Below are 17,710 nucleotides of genomic sequence, written 5' to 3' on the forward strand. Positions count from 1 at the left end.
TGCAACCTGCAGATCGTACGTCTCTTTGGACGAGGTTAAAGGTACAGTTGTCTGTAAAAGAATAGACTTCATTCTGCTTAAAGTATCAATTCGAATAGAAGAGATATTCAGAGAAGGCCAAAGTATTGCCTCCATGTCTGGATTGCTGATAGGATACAATGCTTGCATACAGCAATCGACCCTGGATGTGACGGTTACGATATAGGCTTTTCCGAGCACCATGCCACAACAGCTGTGGTCACTTATTAGAACGTAACTGCAGTTGGAAAGCTGTCTGGAAAAAGGCTCTATCTGTGTTGCAGGAGTGCTGTGCAGATGACATGAAAGGTTATTCGATGAACCTTCGCAGGCTCCATGCAAGTTAATACCTTGACACATAAGTGTACCGCTTAGTGATTGTTTACAATTGTTACCACTAAGGAATACCTCTTTATCTCTCCCACTCCAACATCTACGAGTGTAAGGTAATTTCCAGGTTGATTTGATGTATCCTTTACCCAACCTTTCATACAGGCCTGCTGGTATATATTTTTGGCAATACTTAAACTGGAAAGTTGTTATCGGAATTGTAATAATTCCGTGTATTATCCATTCAATGACAGGTCTCTCTGACATTGTCAATGGTAATCTCACAAGTTTTTCATTGCTCAAATCCGTATAGTCTGCTCCTTTTTGTGCCAAACTGAATTGTTTGTCAGTAAGGTTAAAGATAGAGAATAATGATGTTGTGTTGATTAGACGCCATGGCACGTAGCCTGAACGCAGGTTTTGCAACGTCCAGCCTAGCTGTACAATAGAACGTAATTGGGACTGACCATGTAGTAACATTAGCAAGTCCTGCTCTATTATATCAATAGCAGATGATACAATATTGTCCAATGAATAAATCCTGGAGGACAGAGTCGTTAACCCATTGTCCACTACAGAAAGTGATTTTTCCAAATTTATACGATCAATTTCTCGTATTTTTTCTGCAGTTTCAATTTGCATTACTTTCCAAGCTTCGTTGTAAGCAGCGTATATACCGGCATATATGAAACGTTTTTGACGCTGTTTGCAAGGTCCCATTATGAAATCTCGCAAGTCAGCACCGTCTTTAAGTAAAGTCAAGTGTTGCTTAATTTCTGGCAGTGTGGATTTCTGTAGCCATTCAAGGCAGAGTTTTCCTACACTATATGTTGTAACTATCCCTGGATGTTGTCTCTGGGAATATCTTGGGTCTGACCTGTTCTGTTTGAACCCCCGTGTTTTGTTCAGGAATCTATCTTGACAGTTATTAGTGTTTGTGGGCCAGATCATCCATTTTTTCCAATCAGGATTTGTTCTGTTTTGGTGTAAAATATGGGATACGCCTACCTTCATATCTGTAGTACTACTATCATCAGGTATGGGTGTTGGAATAGACGGTTTGTTTAAATCTTTAATCTTGGCTAAACCAAGACAGGTTGTCTGTTGAATGGTGTCATTCAGGAATATTATTTGTTCTGGGATCACGCAGGCTATAAATAATGCTTCTAGACCTTGTACCTGCCAGTCTTTTGTCCCCAGAAAGTTTTTGTTTCAATGTTATTTTTCCAAAATTCAAAACTAATTGTAGACATTTTATCATAACATTTTTCAGAATAAATCATTTTAGTATTTGTCAACATTGTTTTCATTCCTGTCTTATTTGTCATTTATAAAATAAAACGTTTCTGGATCACTGTGGTTAAACCCTGAGAAGTATGTGAATTTCTAAAAAAAAGAATTTCGAGCTGCCCTTTGGCTGTGTTGGACAATGTTCCCATTGATTATAAGTTGAAACATTTCTAGGTTGAGCAGATTTATGCAAATAGTGATGACCATAGTGGTTAAAACAGTACATTTCTTCATAGTTCGATGAACCCTGTAAATAATCATGTTCTTTAAATTTTGCTGACATTACTAAATCTGACATCATATTATTAATATTTTCAAAGTCCCAATCATCAGAGAAAGTACTTGGTGTCACAAAGTCACTTAAGGAAACCTTAAATTGATGAGGATATTTCAAGAGCTCAATCGGGCCATAGATGTCATACTCCGTTTTGTCCCATGCTACCCCACCGGGTATTGGATTGGCTGTGATGTTTACTGGTGACAGTTCTCTTTTCTCGATGTGAGAGGATCTGTGAGGCTTGAGGACCAAGTTGATGTTCTGACTTGCTGTGTCCATTGTACTATATTTTCCATCAATAAATCTACCTAAACATAAAACCATGATGAGCCAAAGGATGAGGAAAAGTACACCTAACACAATCCAAAATTCAATCCCTGGTGAAACCAGATATGTTTCTTTTAGTTGGTGAAAAAGTTCAGTAATTTTTTCTTTGAAAGTTTTTGTTGCTGGCATTTCTTCATGCTCGCTTGGATTATAAGAAAAGTCATCGAAGTTGACGAAGTAGCCAGATGCAGTTCTGTCAATTGTTGGAATTGTTCCGGATTTTCATTTGTCTTTGCATTTTTTTTTGTTTCATTAGCATAGTCTGAGGCTACATCATTGTAGACTGGTGTTTCTTGACGAACTGTTGCAATTTGGGTTTCAAGAGGCACACGTTCCATGGCGTTGTTGCATAGTCCATTTTTGTTCACTGTAGGTTTATCAAAGGTGATTAGTCTCTCAGTTTGAACCTCTTGGATTGTAGCAAGATTTGGTCTTCTACTATTTCTTGGGAGTCCACTGGGCCTACTACTTATTATTGGCCACATGATTGTGGTTTTACCAGGTCGATGGATACAACTCTGTTCTCCTTTTTACCAGCAAGGGGCGGTAGTACTACTGATCTTGTTCAGCTGACAGCTAAGACAGGTACTGCTTTTCTGTAAGAAGGCCCAAATACCTTCTTCACGCGATCTTTTTTCTGACTAGATCCCCAATCTTTGGAATCCAGACAGGTCTTGCTGGGAGAGGTGGTTTCTCTTCAGTGGCTGTTGGCTTTAACTTTATGTTACTAAGACTTCTTCTTGTTTCATTTAAGTCCTGTAAAACAGCCAAACGATCTTTGATATCAAAGGCTTCTTCTTTCACCACTGAAGTCTGACAATCTAAGTCCTGGACTTTCATTCTAGTGCCGAACAATAGTTTGTAAGGAGTGATATCTTGTAGAGAATTTATTGGCAAATTGTTAAGACTAAGTTGGACACTTATTAGATGTTTGACCCACCCATCACCCGAACCTAATACCCTAGCCGTTATAGATTGCTTTATGTCACATTTTTTTCTTTCCACTACCGCATTTCCCTCAGGATGGAAGGGACTAGAGTACCGCAATGCAATGCCCATGCTGGCCATGGCCTCTTTGTAAGCTCGAGAGCTAAACGCAGGACCCTGGTCAAAATGTAGCATGAAATTGCGTATATGCCGATAAAGACTCGCAATTCTTTAATAACAGTTCTGGCGTCAGCCGAGTGCTGGTGTCTACATCTTAAGGGAATCTAGTCTTAATAATTATAGCATCGCTGATATCTTTCTGGACGTTTGCGTATAGATAGCCTTATGCTTTCTAATAGTGATATATGGGCTGGTTTCTGGTCCGGTTCACAACTGCGATCTCTATTGCAGTTGTGACAAGCCATTGCAAAGTTAAAAACATGCAGGCTCATCCCCGGCCACCAGTATTCTGATTCTAATTCAATTAGGGATTTTAAGATCTCTTGGCGCCTCAGACCCTGTCCCATGTGTGCTTCTTGAATCAAGTAAGCCCTCCGGTTCATGTTTGGAATTACTCTATCCCCCACTCCAGGGATTTGAGCAAAAGGAACGGAGTTTGCATCAATTATGTATGTAATATTGAGTGGATGTAAATGTAAATGTATTGCGACTTATATAGCGCACGTATCACCCGAAGGCATCAAGGCGCTTGCTTAGGGAACCCGTCCTGGTATTCCCCTGTGAGATACCCCGGCAGGGTATCCACAAGGTGAAAGCCAGGCATCCCGCCATGAGGGGCCGTAGTGGAGATTAAGCAAGCTATTGCCCAGAGTCGCAGAGTGTGATCCCGTGAGTCAAGTAGGCACCGGAGCGAGAATTGTCGAGTCCGTGGAATTTTTGAGCCCGAGACCCGCCGAGGCGGGGAATTGAACCCAGGTCCACGGCCGCTCTCAGCTTCCGGGTCTGCCGCCTCTAACCACTGAGCCACGCTTTTCCACGCCTAGAGGTAATGCTGCATAGTCGCCTTTTAATGAGGCTTTTACTGCCAGCCTGGTTTCTCCATCTATGTCTTTTTCAGAACGTTTTTTTGTGGCTACGGAAGCCGGTTGAACTGCTGCCGCTGAGGCTCTATCAGCCAATGAATTCCCTGCAACGTGAACGCCATCACATTGATGACTCAGTGTATGTATCACGTGAGTCTTTTGTAGTTCTTTCTGTAAAAGAACTACTTGTTCCCAAAGCTTTTTATGTTTTATTGTGGCACCTGTGTCATCTTTGTAACCGTTCTTGATCCATGTCTGCATGTCATTATTGTAAGACCTGACGCAGAAATGCGAATCACACTATATTAGTGTCGGGAATTCGCGAACGGCATTTTCAAGCGCCATCTTTAAAGATTTTATTTCAGCTCGCTGAGCTGTACAGTTTCTGAGTGATTCAGTTTTGGTGATCATTGGTCTAATTTTACCTAAGCGCCAGCGACCTTTAACAATCGCGCACGCGTGATAGTAAAGTTGTTTGTCCACAACTTATTGTTGTGCAAATCTGTCTGTGTAGATTACACAGGAATACTGTTCTAGAGGCAGAATTTCGATTGGCAGAGGATATTCCTGTTCATATTCTAGATGTTCTAGTTTTTTCATTTTCGGATCAAAATAGTGTTTCACGTCTTCTGCAGCAAGATAATTTTCCCATTGTATCCATTTTGGATCTAATGCCACAGCATTTAGATTGTGTGGGCTTGTTAATGCCTCAAGGGCTGATTCTGCTGTTAAAAAAGATATGTTCTCCCTTGGACTAGTGCTCTTTCATTTGCAACAGCAGTTTGAACCGCAGTTAGAATTTTTTCAGTAGAACTGAATTTCATTTCCGCTTGTGTGTACAAATGTGATTTGTAAGCTATTGGTACCATTTCTCCCTCATTAGAGGTCAGGTACGTGAATCCGCATCTTCCTGGGATGACTTGGATTACAAGGTTGCGTATGTTTTCGCGTGTTTGCAGTTTTGTTTTTGTTAAAATGTCTGTTTGTAATGATCTTAAGATTTCTGTGTGTTTTTTAGTCCAATTATTTTGTTTGAAATCAGGTTTTATTAATTCGTAGAGAGGTTTAACCCTCTCTGCATAATTTAGAATGTATGTTCTTCCGAAATTCAGAAAACCTAGTATTGATTCTTCAGCGTTTTTGGAGCTTGGAGTACAGCACACTTCTCTAAGAAGTTGTCTGCTAGGCTTTTGCCTTCACTTGATAATTCATATCCTAAAAACAGGACAGTTAGATGGGCAATTCGAGACTTCTTAAAGTTGAATTTGTACCCTTCAGCTGCGAACCCAAGTATAACGGTGTTCACTCTTTTCAAGTGAGTCTCCAGGTCGTCGTCTGTAAGATAGATGTCATCGACATATGACAATGCTTCATCATCATATATTTGTAGTAACTCTGTTACCCTGGCTGAGAATAATCCTGAGCTATTCTTGAATCCCTGTGGGAGTCGACAGAATTGTTTTTGCGACCCCATTGTTGAGAAAGCGGTCAAATACCTGCTTTCAGGTGCAATGTTTTGACAAAAGAAGCCATTCGAGATATCTAATGTCGTCTTATATTTTTTGCGCACGATGTTATTCATTAGTGCTGCACTGTGTGAGTTTTGTTCTGCAAATGTTTTGCAACATGAGTTAAGGTGTCTGTAGTCCAAAACTAGACGATATGAATCGTCTGGCTTGGAGACAGGAAACAAAGGATTGTTCATTTGCGAGGTGCATGTTTCAATCACCCCCTGATATTCAAGTTGATCTAAGATCTCCCTGACTTGTTTTTTAGCTTCTTGCTTAAGAGGATACTGCCTTTGTGCAGTTGGTTGATTTTTTAACTGGATTTTATGGTGAGGAGAATCCTCATCCCATTCTACATGATTTTTATATAATGCAGGAGCTTGTACCACTGCCCATTTTCTTGCCAATGTGTATTTTTTATGAATTGGAATGTTATTTGAGAAGGCAGGCATAATTATTTCTTCGCCATGAGGGCACTCCCTGACAAACTCGTGGCCAGTCTTTCTCAGCTAACAGGATGTCATAGCCTTTCGAAAGGTTATCCCAAAAGAGACCCCTTACTTTCCTAGTTTTGTCCCCCTCTATACGTAATGTTATTTCGTATAACTTATGGGGTTTTCTAACTCTGGTGTCTGCAGTTTCCACTTGAATGTATTCATTCGTGTTCACTGTCTCCAGAAGATTCATCAGGATCTTGCGAGCTATGGTCACTTCTGCTGCGCTGTCTAGCATTGTCTGGGTCAACTCTCCGTTTTTCAGTTGTGCCCTTAGAATCCTCGGCATGTTTTATTTTAACACTAGCTACCTTCTTCTTTGGAAATTGTAATTTTTTACTTTGATGAGCAGTGTTAGACGGGGACCCTGAGGGTCGGCCGGATACTGAGGGAGAGATCCCCGAGGGGGACCGTCTCCGGTGATCGTACAGACAAGTTACCTCCCTCCCCACAAACAGGCACCACACCAAGTCGAGTTCAATGCTTTATATAAGGTTCTTAAGGCAAGGATATCAGCGATACAGGATATCTCGGACCCGGGGGTCCTCTCACTTCTAGTCTCTGTAGGGAAAGGGGGTAGCGGGACAGTCTTGGTACCGGATCGGTACAGGTAGTGGTAAGGGGCGAGCTCACAATCCTCGAGCTGGAGGGTCTGTGGATCGGGCCGCGGCAGCGCCAGCAGGCCAAGATGGTAGTCTCACAAGGCAGAGGGCCGCGGCAGCGCCAGCAGGCCAAGTCGATGGTTTCACGAGGCAGAGGGCCGCGGCAGCGCCAGCAGGCCAAGATGGTTTCACGAGGCAGAGGGCCGCGGCAGCGCCAGCAGGCCAAGATGGTTTCACTAGGCAGAGGGCCGCGGCAGCGCCAGCAGGCCAAGACGATGGTTTCACTAGGCAGAGGGCCGCGGCAGCGCCAGCAGGCCAAGACGATGGTTTCACGTGGCAGAGGGCCGCGGCAGCGCCAGCAGGCCAAGATGGGTTCACGAGGCAGAGGGCCGCGGCAGCGCCAGCAGGCCAGTCACGGATGAGTTCTTCTCGGGTCTCTCGACTCCAGGATACAACTGCCTTCCTGGTCTGGCACTGCCCCAGTTATAGGTCTGGTCCCCTTTGATGTCCGGACCCTCGCGCCTGGGGGCCGGGAGGTCCGGGATGAGGGAGTCCAGACACCCAGCAGGGGGGTGGAGCCAGCGCCCAGGGCGGCCGGGGGTGATCGACACCTGGCGGAGGGGAGCCGTTGACGATTCCTTCTCCCATTGATTTGCCAAGTGGTCACTCTGCCTCCTGGGGGGAGGTTGGTGCCCCGATGTCGGGGCCGGCCGGGCCCAGGGTTAGGGTCGAGTTGAGGCCACGCGGCCTCGTGCTGCAGTGCCCCAAGATGGCGGCCGGTTCGATGTCGTGGTGTGGATGGTGACCCGGGCCAGCTGGGTCCGGGGCTGGTGTCTTGTAGTGGAGGGATTGCAGGGTACTTCGGGTGGTCGTTTAGGGACTCTGGCTGGGGATGCAGGGAGAGCCAGGGTCCAGGTCCTACTGCGGGGAGGGGGGGCAGCCCGACCATGCGGCCTGTCCAACATGCGTCCCCCCCAGCTGAAGGCGGGGAGAGTCAGCCATCTTCCTGGGGACTCTCCTCGCTGAGGCGGAAAAAGCATGACAGGCCGTCGGCGTTGGCGTGGTCCTGGCCTGGACGATGTTCCACCGTGAAGTCCATCCCCTGCAGGGAGATGGACCAGCGCAACAGCTTCGGGTTTTCCCCCCGCATTTGCATCAGCCATTGCAGGGGTCGGTGGTCTGTTTGCACCCGGAAGTGGGTGCCGAAAAGGTATGGCCGGAGCTTCTTGAGTGCCCAGACTACGGCGAAGGCCTCTCTCTCAATGGTGCTCCAGCGCTGTTCTCGGGGCAAGAGGCGTCTGCTGATGAAGACCACCGGATGGTCGACCCCTTCGGCGTTGAGTTGGGAGAGGACGGCCCCCACACCATGATCGGAGGCGTCCGTCTGCACAATGAATTCCCGGCTGTAGTCGGGAGCCTGGAGCACGGGGGTCGTGCACATGGCGGTCTTTAGTTTCTCGAAGGCCGATTGGCAGTCCAGGGTCCAGTTGACGGTTTTGGGGCCCTTTTTGGAGGTGAGCTCTGTGAGGGGCCCCACGATGCTGCCATAGTCCTTCACGAACCGCCGGTAGTATCCGGTGAGCCCCAGGAAGGCCCGGACCTCCGTTTGGGTCGTAGGGGGTTGCCAGGCCTGGATGGCCGCAATCTTGAGTTGGAGAGGAGCCACTAGCCCGCTTCCCACTTGGTGTCCCAGGTAGGTCACGGACCCTTGGCCAACCTGGCACTTGCTGGCCTTGATGGTGAGCCCGGCTTGCTGGAGGGCGTGTAGAACCTCCCGCAGGTGGCGGAGGTGGTCGGTCCACTGGTGGCTGTACACAGCAATGTCGTCCAGGTAGGCGGCGCTGAAGTCTTCCAGGCCCGCCAGTACCTGGTTTACCAGCCGTTGGAACGTGGCCGGGGCGTTTTTCATGCCGAAGGGCATGACTTTAAAGTGGTAGTGCCCGTCTGGGGTAGAGAAGGCGGATCGTTCTTGGGCCCGAGGGGTGAGGCCGATCTGCCAGTAGCCCGCTGTTAGGTCGAAGATGCTCAGGTAGCGGGCGGCCCCCATCCGGTCAATTAGCTCGTCGGCCCGGGGGATGGGATGAGCGTCGGTCCTGGTAACTGCATTCAGCCCCCGATAGTCCACGCAGAACCGGAGCTCAGGGGCAACGCCCGGGGCGGCCGCCTTGGGAACCAGGACGACTGGGCTTGCCCAGGGGCTGTCTGAGGGTTCGATCACTCCCAGGGTCAGCATTTTGGACACCTCGGTCTGGATGCAGGCTCGTACCCGGTCTGGTACGCGGTATGCCCGGTGTCGGATAGGAGGGCTGTCCCCGGTGTCCACATCGTGGAGGCACCAGGGGGTGACTCCGGGGGTGAGGGAGAACAGGGAGGCGAACCGCCTCAGGAGCGTTTGGCAGTCTTGGCGTTGCTCCGGGGACAGGGCCTCGGAGAGCTGGACCCCTTCCACTGAGCCATCCTGCTCGAAGGCCCTCAGTAAGTCCGGAAGGGGTTCGGAGTCTTCTTCTGTCCCATTATCGGTAGCCATCAGGAGGCTGAGCTCGGATCGCACAAAATGGGGTTTTAGCCTGTTGGCATGGAGGACCCGTAGGGGGTTCCGGGCAGTCTCCATGTCGATTAAATAGGTGACGGGCCCTTTGCGTTCGATTACCTTGAAGGGCCCGGACCATCGGTCTTGGAGTGCACAGGGTTCAACCGGGGACATCACCCAGACCTGTTGTCCCGGTTCGAACTCAATGGAGGACGCGTGCTGATCGTACCACCTCTTCATGTCCTCCTGACTGGCCTCGAGATTGGCTTTGGCGGTGTCTCGGAACTGCCGGGTCTGGTTGCGGAGAGCCAGGAGGTACCTGTAGATGTCCGGGGGAGTTTTCTGGGGAGGCTGCTCCCAACCTTCCTTGACTAGGCTGAGGGGGCCCCGGACGGGGTGCCCGTACAGGAGTTCAAATGGGCTGAAGCCGAGGGACTTCTGCGGGACCTCCCGATAGGCAAACAGGAGGCAGGGAAGTAGCACGTCCCACTGGCGTCGAAGGGGTTCTTCTAGGCCCATAATCATCCCCTTGAGGGTGCGGTTGAACCTCTCGACCAGTCCGTTTCCTTGCGGGTGATAGGGGGTCGTGAATTTGTAGGTGACCCCGCATTGTTGCCAAAGAGACTTCATATATCTGGAGATAAAGTTCGTGCCCCTGTCACTGACGACCTCCCGGGGGAACCCCACCCGGGAGAAGATCCCCATCAGGGCCCGGCCCACCACGGGGGCCGTCACCGTCCGAAGAGGGATGGCCTCGGGATAGCGAGTGGCGTGGTCTACGAGGACCAGGATGAACCGGTGTCCTTGGGCTGTTCGAGGGTCGAGGGGCCCCACAATGTCTATTCCCACTCGTTCAAACGGGGTGGTGACGACAGGAAAGGGTTGCAATGGTGCTTTGATTTTTCGGCCACTTTTTCCGCTGGCCTGGCAGGTGGGGCAGGCCTTGCAGTGGTTGGTGACATCCTTTCGCATGTGGGGCCAGAAAAAATGGGTCACCAGGCGGTCGTAGGTTTTATCCTGCCCCAGGTGTCCGGCAAGGGGGACATCGTGGGCTAAGTTCAGGAGGAAGTCTCGGAAGCGAAGGGGCACCACCAGCACCCGACTGGCCCCTAGTTCCGCCACTTTCTGCTCGCTGTAGAGCAGGTCTTGGTCCCAGTAGATCCAGTGGGCCCCCGAGGTATCCCCGGTGCTCTGGGCCAGGGCTTGCTGCCGGAGTCCTTCGAGAGAGGGACAGGTTTTCTGTTCGGCCCGGAATTGTTCCTGTGTGGGGCCTCCCTCCTGCCGCCATTGTGCCAGGTCAGGGACGTCCCGAAGCTGGTCGGATCCTTCTTCGGTTTGGGTCAATGGACTGGCTCCTGGGGCGGCCTCCTCTGGGATGAGCGCGGGAGGAGGTTCTGGCCACTCGGGCTCTTCTGGGCTGGGGACCGCGCGGGCGGTCATGGACCGGGTCGTGACGCAGACCCATTCGGGGAGGCCAAGCATCCCCAGGTGCTCCCTCCGTTCGACAGCTGCCCATGGAGAGCTTTCAAGGTCGTTTCCTAGGAGGCAGTCCACGGGGGCATCATCGCGGACAGTTACTTTTAACATCCCTGTTACTCCTCCCCACTCGAAGGGGACGCAGGCCATGTGGCATAGGCTTTCGGAGTTGTCGGCTGATCGGACAGGGCAAAGAATGTTCGGCAAGATTTGGTCGGGAGTGACGAGGTGGCGTCGGACCGCCGTTACACTGGCCCCGGTGTCGCGGAGGGCTTCCGCCCGGCGGCCATTAATGTTGACCCATTGACCGTACTTCTGGGTGTTGGCGTGAAGGGGGGCCCGCGGAATCATGTCTCTCTCCCCTAAGCAGACCAGTGCCATGGCGGCGGGCGCCCATTCAGAGGGATCGGTCTCGTACTCTTCTTGGTCTTCCGGGATTAGTTCTTCCCCTAGGGCCGCCGCTGCAACTTGGCGGGGGGTAGTGTTCGGATTCTTTGGGCAGTTGGGATCACTGGCGTAGTGGCCGGGTCGCTGGCACCTGTGGCACGTAATGTTGGCCCGGAAACCGGCCCGGACGGCAGGGCTTCCTCGGCCAACCGGGGTCGAGGGGTTTCTGGGGGGTGACGAGGGGCCGGGGTCTCTCCCCCGACCCTGACTCCCTCCTCCCCCTCGGGGGCGATACGGTCTGGATAATTCGCTGGGTGCGTTCCGGCCAACTCGGGTGCTTTCCCACCGGTCGGCTTCGACGGCGAGTTGTCGAGGGTCGGTTAGCTTACTGTCCAGGAGGTGCTGCCGGAGCTCCACGAAGCAGTTGTTCGACAGGTGTTCCCATACGATAAGGTCAAAGAGTTGTTCGTAGGTGGTTACTTTGTTGCCCTTGATCCACCCCTCGAAGGCTCGGCTAAAAAAGTTCACGTACTCCACCCAAGTTGTACCCGGAATCCGTTTGCAGTCGCGGAACCGTTGGCGGTACATCTCAGGTGTGAGCCCGTATCGAGTGAGGAGGGCGGCCTTCATGTGGTCGTAGGAGGTCATCAGCTGGTCCGGGAGTTGCAGCAGGGCGTCCCGCCCTTCGTTGACAAACCTCCCCCATAATCCGGCTCCCCAATCGCTTCGGGGAATCCGGTGGGAGGTCATTGCCACCTCATAGGCTTTAAACCACTGCTGTATATCATCGTTCTTGTGGTATTCCCGGATGACATCTTTGGGGATGTGAACCTTGGGTTCGGTCGAGGCAGACGGGGTCGGTCGTTCGGGGAGCCCGAGGTCTTTATTCTGTTTCTGGATCTCCAGTGCTTTGAGATCGCGCTCATGTTCGTACTCTAGTTTCTTTTCCTCTAGCTCTCTCTGTCTTTGCTTGTCTTCTCGCTCTTCCTTGAGCCGTAAGTGTTCCAGGGTTATTTTTTGTTCGGCCAGCTTGAGTTCTCCATCCAAGCGAAGTCGGGCTAGTTCTAATTCGTGGAGTCTGGTTTTTTCCCTTTCTCGGATCTCTTCCAGGGAGAGACCCGCTCTTTCTTTAGTTGGTGCGGGGCTCGTTTCGGTCGTTTGTGTTCGGGGTACGGCCGTACCCGTTTCCGCCCAGGCTTCTAGGGCTCGTTTGAAGTCTTCCTTCGTACTCAGACCCGTGGTTGGGAGACCAAGTTCCATGCAATATTGCTTCAGTTCTCGGTGGTTGTAGTCTTCCAATTTTTCCATCTGGAATTTCTCCGTTGTTCCGCTCTCTGTTGTCATGGTGGTCGTGTGTCGTGGGTCGGGTGACTTTCTGTACGATTATGCGTAGGTTCGGATCCCGTCGCTGGCCACCAATGTTAGACGGGGACCCTGAGGGTCGGCCGGATACTGAGGGAGAGATCCCCGAGGGGGACCGTCTCCGGTGATCGTACAGACAAGTTACCTCCCTCCCCACAAACAGGCACCACACCAAGTCGAGTTCAATGCTTTATATAAGGTTCTTAAGGCAAGGATATCAGCGATACAGGATATCTCGGACCCGGGGGTCCTCTCACTTCTAGTCTCTGTAGGGAAAGGGGGTAGCGGGACAGTCTTGGTACCGGATCGGTACAGGTAGTGGTAAGGGGCGAGCTCACAATCCTCGAGCTGGAGGGTCTGTGGATCGGGCCGCGGCAGCGCCAGCAGGCCAAGATGGTAGTCTCACAAGGCAGAGGGCCGCGGCAGCGCCAGCAGGCCAAGTCGATGGTTTCACGAGGCAGAGGGCCGCGGCAGCGCCAGCAGGCCAAGATGGTTTCACGAGGCAGAGGGCCGCGGCAGCGCCAGCAGGCCAAGATGGTTTCACTAGGCAGAGGGCCGCGGCAGCGCCAGCAGGCCAAGACGATGGTTTCACTAGGCAGAGGGCCGCGGCAGCGCCAGCAGGCCAAGACGATGGTTTCACGTGGCAGAGGGCCGCGGCAGCGCCAGCAGGCCAAGATGGGTTCACGAGGCAGAGGGCCGCGGCAGCGCCAGCAGGCCAGTCACGGATGAGTTCTTCTCGGGTCTCTCGACTCCAGGATACAACTGCCTTCCTGGTCTGGCACTGCCCCAGTTATAGGTCTGGTCCCCTTTGATGTCCGGACCCTCGCGCCTGGGGGCCGGGAGGTCCGGGATGAGGGAGTCCAGACACCCAGCAGGGGGGTGGAGCCAGCGCCCAGGGCGGCCGGGGGTGATCGACACCTGGCGGAGGGGAGCCGTTGACGATTCCTTCTCCCATTGATTTGCCAAGTGGTCACTCTGCCTCCTGGGGGGAGGTTGGTGCCCCGATGTCGGGGCCGGCCGGGCCCAGGGTTAGGGTCGAGTTGAGGCCACGCGGCCTCGTGCTGCAGTGCCCCAAGATGGCGGCCGGTTCGATGTCGTGGTGTGGATGGTGACCCGGGCCAGCTGGGTCCGGGGCTGGTGTCTTGTAGTGGAGGGATTGCAGGGTACTTCGGGTGGTCGTTTAGGGACTCTGGCTGGGGATGCAGGGAGAGCCAGGGTCCAGGTCCTACTGCGGGGAGGGGGGGCAGCCCGACCATGCGGCCTGTCCAACAAGCAGGTTCCTTGTCTTTGGACTTGACGTGCTCTTCTTCTGTTCTGACCGTCCTCTTCTTTCCGATTTCTGTGAGGAAGTCTGAAAAGATTGAGAGGGACATGTATCAGTGTCTTGATATCTGTCCGGTTTTTTAAAATTATTCCTATTCCTAAGGTTGTATCTTTTCTCAGAGGGCTCCCTCTGGGGAGACTTGCCTTCTCGTTCTATAGATCTATCTCTTCGTTGAGGAGACTTTCCTCTGGACTGGAATCGTTTTTCTCTGGGAGTGGATTGTTTATTACCCTCCCAACTCTTGTTTGGAGTATTGAGATTATTTTTAATAAATCTTTTTTCAGGATTGCCAGTTAGTTGGGGGTTTACTGGTTTCCCACCCAAACTATCTCTACCTAATTCTTCATAGGATTTTTCTATGATTCTGGCAAGTTCAAATGGTTGTTCTGCTATATGTGTTTCTTTAAATGTCTGGCGGATCGCCACAGATGCTGCTTCTCCTTTTATGTTGGCTAGTAGTATAGCCGAGACTTGCTTAAAGTCTTTCAGTAATTTCATACCTAGATTTAAAGCAGGCTCTGGACCGTATTCATTTTGAATTTGGCTTAGTACGTCTGGTATAACCACCATAGACGGAACACCATGTGTTTTTGTGTAAATTGAAGCAAAGACTGTGCCCCAAGTGTCACAGTCCTCCACATGTGGTGCGATCCCCATTGGAAGGCAGATAGTCAGAATTCTGTGTTTCTCATAAGGTGTAGTATCAGGAAATACTGCCTCTATTTGAGTAATTTTCTGAGCTAACCAGAATGGAATCTGTTCCAGTTTTGCGGGAATTTTGCCAATTGCTGATTGTATATTTTGTGGAGTTATCTTATTTATGTTCCCCTGCTGAGGGGTGGTCTGTGGAATTGTTATTGCTGGTTGGACTGTTGAAGTCCGCATTACATATTGGACCAATTGTCTATGTATTTTAATTAGCAGTTTTAGCTGTGCTAAATGCTCTCGGTCTGACATCTTTTCAATGTCAGGATGTGGTGTGTAGCTGGCTAGAACCGGCCACGTGGCTCCTGGTCTATCTAGTGGACCGAGCCTGGTGATGTGATTTTGATGTTTTAGGGCGCCATTAAACCAGAGCAGGTGCTCTTGGTAAGTTAGTGGGATTTCAACGTCCTCGAAAGGAGCGTATTCATCCGGAGGTTCCTCTATTTTGTAATAGTGGAAGACTTGTGTTACAGCGTGTGCTGCTGGAAAGTGTATCCATGAATAGAATACCTCTGTCTGCCGATATTCATGGGCCTCTACCACGAATATGACTGTAACACCTCTTGATGATAGTCCATTTTCTATGAGTTTAATAGTTATGGTTCTTCTTACATTGACCGGAATGATTATAGCATTCGGGTCTTCATCTTGAAGACTTGTGTCCTCAGTTAATAGTTGAGTTGCTAAAGCAGCTTCTCTTTCTTCATCACTTTCTGGCATTTTTTGTGACAGAAAGTTTTTTTTTTTTCTTTTATGCAGAACAAGTTTCAAGGGAAACCAAGATTAGGTGCACACTATTTTGGAACACTGTATCCTTCAACGTTGACTAAACCAAAAACTAATACATAGGATTCTCATCCTACTATGTTTCGGCGTATCTTAACCTTTTACCCACTCCAGACGTCTATTGGAGTTTTTTACGGGAAAAAGGGGTCTGTGTGAAAAGCACGACTGAGTTACTCTAGCGTCTTGCGGCTTGCGTTAGATCATCGCCTTACCAAACGTTGGGCGCCATGTAGTGTAGTTCCTATTTTCCCAATAGGCTCTGCGCATTGGAATAATATAGACAGCAGTTTAGAAGTAGGACTGAGGTTATCTAGGTCTCTACTGACTGTATTAAACTTAATTAATTTTGCCAGCTAGCTCAGAGGTCACTAGAAACTTTCTCGAGTGAACAAGGAGGTGTTAACTTCCCTGAATAGACAAGAAGGGGTTAGTTTCTGACAACCGTATAAACATGACAACTTTGCTCCCTCAGAATAAGAGTGTATCTCCAGAGTCGTGTGAAAACAATAGACAACTATTTCACTCAGTCAATCGTGCATGCTTTAGTTTCACCAGAGTGCAGAGAAATAGAGAGACGGGCGTTTTCAATAAAAGTTGTTATTTATTGAGCAGTCTTCTTTCTCATGCAAGAGAAATGAATTGCCACAGTTGCAATACTTATCATGAAGTAAATTGCGTACAGTAAAAGGAGTATTATGAAATAATACTGTAAAAGCATTGATAAGGTTTCTTAGCCATATGATACTTTAAAATGGTTAAAATATATAAATACATAAAAACATTGACTAACGTACTCAACTGGTGCTTCTAATATACGCCTACCCCGGTGCACCTGACCTAAGCCTAATACGTGGGAAGGAGTAAGTGAGTAGCAGTTTAAGTTAAGTTGGTTGTTTTGCCAAGAATCTGAATCAAGAATTCTCTTAAGGTTTTAGTCAGCTCCGTACCTTGGTTTTTAGAATGAAGGAGGTCTTGTATCTCTCTCTCAGGACTCGATCTCCCAGTAACCCGCAAGGGTGACTGGAAACACCGGAGCTGGATTTCTCGGCAGGAGAAAAGACCGCGTCTCTCTCAGTGCGTCAATGGGAGGGTCGGCTTCCTTCGGCTCTCGCATCAGCTGGGCTTCGGGCAAGTAGATAGCCGCTCCAAACCACCACCGTGTATTTGCTTACGGCAACGTTGGTATATTTATACCTGGAAGGTGGCGTGTTTGATGTAAGGTTTGACATAAGACGTCACTAAGAACTAACAGTATGTTCTGGACTCCAGGAGTTCTTGCGCAAATCAAGACAAAAGCAGGGGGAATTCCCGGTCTGCTGGAGGCTTGGATTTGTTTAAAGAACACGTTGTACTTTCTAGGAATCCATGGGAGTAGCCTTGCCGTATTAGTACTGCATTGGTTATGACTAAATATGGACATGATTCTTATGCCTTTATAAGGATATGTTTTGTTATAACCACATAAGGTCATGAATCGGGAATATTTAATTAGGGTCCTAGATCAATTCACAACACCAGAACCAGTCTTGAACACATGCGCAGACAATTTGTTAAAGCTGTCCTGCAGAGGGGCAAGCGCCTGGGCATTGGCCGAAGAAAGGAGCTTGTCAACCTCTGCAGGAGTGCGTGCCTGGGGGGGCTGCACCTCAGCAGAGTGAGCTGATACATAGTCATGGTCAGAAGGTGACTGCATATTTAATGAGGGCCGGGCACCCATAAACAGATACACCCAACTAAATTATAAAAGGCTCCCCCCAACACGAGTGCCTCTAGAAACAGGTGAGTAACCAAAATGTTAGACTTCAATGTACTACAGAAGTGGCTGTGAAGACTTTCACATATATTCAAACTTTTTTTTTTTTAATACAACCAGGCCACGCTTATTATTAAAGGGCAAAGCCCGTAAAATAGACCGCCATGCGGTGTCAGTGCTGGGGTGGGGGGGGTGGGGGGGGGCGGCAGAGCAACACAACAGACGAAGCACCAGAAGCCTCGGAGTGTTTCACCACACGTGCGCGAAGAACGCTGTGGTGAAGCTGAAGCACCGGCCGTGCGTCTATGGAAAGACAGCACCGCACGGCGCACTGGCTAAACAGAGACGCTCAAGACAAGCCTACCGCGTCAGCTACACAGCGGGAGAAACCCGCAAGCAATACAATATAAATAAAAGCTGTCACACAAGGAAACTGCCCCCGCAAGTCCCAAATACGCAGTTAAGAATATGCAAAGGGACTTAACTGAGGGCAGCAATGAAGAAAGAGGACGGACTTCATCGAGGGAGCTGCTTTATGTATTCGGCTGGACTATGATTGGTGGACTGGCTC

General features: G+C 49.9%; 1 protein-coding gene across 2 annotated transcripts in view; it reads left to right on the plus strand.

The window, feature by feature from the left end:
- The window catches only part of LOC144805914 (uncharacterized), a 294,406-nt gene that overhangs the window by 261,058 nt on the left and 15,638 nt on the right, over positions 1-17,710 (plus strand). The window lies entirely within an intron of this gene.

Source organism: Lissotriton helveticus, assembly GCF_964261635.1.
Source record: "Lissotriton helveticus chromosome 1_1 unlocalized genomic scaffold, aLisHel1.1 SUPER_1_unloc_32, whole genome shotgun sequence".
Lineage (NCBI taxonomy): Eukaryota > Metazoa > Chordata > Amphibia > Caudata > Salamandridae > Lissotriton > Lissotriton helveticus.